Consider the following 1572-nt stretch of genomic DNA (forward strand, 5'->3'; position numbering starts at 1 on the left):
AACCATTAAATACACACTTTGATTCAATTCAACAGTTACACGATAATAAGAAGTGAGTAAATAGTTGGCATATTTTTGTTACAAGATAACGATACTTATTCGCCGATTAATTAAACCTATCCGTACGTTGTGTTTTACTATCGTATCCATACGACGTTGGTAACTCTGTGCCACCACTTTCCAAAGAGAGAATTTACTCGTTAATCCGATCCTTACGCTTTGCATAGCAGTCTGTCAAAATAATTCTTTGAGAAATACTGAAAGTTTCAAAGAGATCTTCCTACTAGAGGTATTCTAAAATGTGCAGAAGATAGCTCCGGGGTACAAAATGACCCCGGGGCGTACGGATAGGGTTAACATCTCGGAAGGATGATTCAGAAACTGACAAATTTCATCATTTTAAGAAATCATTTCATTAAATTATTCATGTATTTATCATAACTCACGTTTGACTTTAAACTCACACCCAGACAGCGAGGAGACTCGTGGAGAATCTGCCGACGACACTCACTGAACAGTAGCACGTGCGTACACCCAGCCCCAGACACACACACCCGCACTCTCGGACACTCACTCTCTTCTTGCACGACAGGCAAGCTTCATGTAGGCCTACATCTATAGGCTATATATATAACTTAAAACAAGTCTTACAAACAGGGGACATGCAACTCTTGAGGAAAGCAACAACAAGATCTGAAGCCAAATTAGCACATAATAAGAGAAGAAGGCGAATAATGACGATGGGATATTTGATAGGAAAGAGGGAGCAAACCCCATCTGAGCACCCGCCACCCCCCCTCCCCGAGCCTTAACTGTAAATACCTTCAATGCTTGACTCTTTTATTTAAAGTTTTATTAAGTGTTTAACGGCACTTACAACACAATAAGGTCATATAAGCGCCAAAGATTAGAAGAGTAACAAACACAAAAAAGAAGGAGGGGAGATAAGGCGGACGATAAATGTTAGATAGGAAAGAACGAGCAGACCACACCGACGGAGGACCCACCAACCACCCACAATGCTAGACTATGAGATCGCCCTTGTGACTTTTAGTTTTAGTAGAGGTTTTACGGCGCCCCCAACTTCATAAGGTCATAATATGAGCGCCAGAAGATTAGAGGTGTTTCAAGAGAGTAACAAACATTAAAAAGAAGAAGGGGAGATGCGGACGATAGATATTTGATATGAAAAAAGAAGCAAACCACACCAGAGCACTCGCCAACCACCCACTCACTTGTGACTAAGAAACGGTTTCTAACGCTATGTAGATTGTTAAAAAGAAATGATTAGTTGCTAGTAACCCCGAAGAGCCTACGCAAGAGCTGCTATCTTTACACTACACGCAGCGATGACGCCGTTGTCTGTTCCCACAATCATTCACGCTTCTTGATTTTCACAGCAGTATGGATGGGAGTTTCTATTCGTCTTTCGTCACCGTTATCTGCCGACGCGTTAAATAAGGTGCGTGTTTATTGGTGTGTTCTCATTTGATGGCGTTATCGTCGTCGTCATCATCATCATCGTCATCATCATCATCATCCTCATCTTGTTTAAAGTAGAAAAAATATACT

Source organism: Aplysia californica, unplaced genomic scaffold (assembly GCF_000002075.1).
Source record: "Aplysia californica isolate F4 #8 unplaced genomic scaffold, AplCal3.0 scaffold00133, whole genome shotgun sequence".
Lineage (NCBI taxonomy): Eukaryota > Metazoa > Mollusca > Gastropoda > Aplysiida > Aplysiidae > Aplysia > Aplysia californica.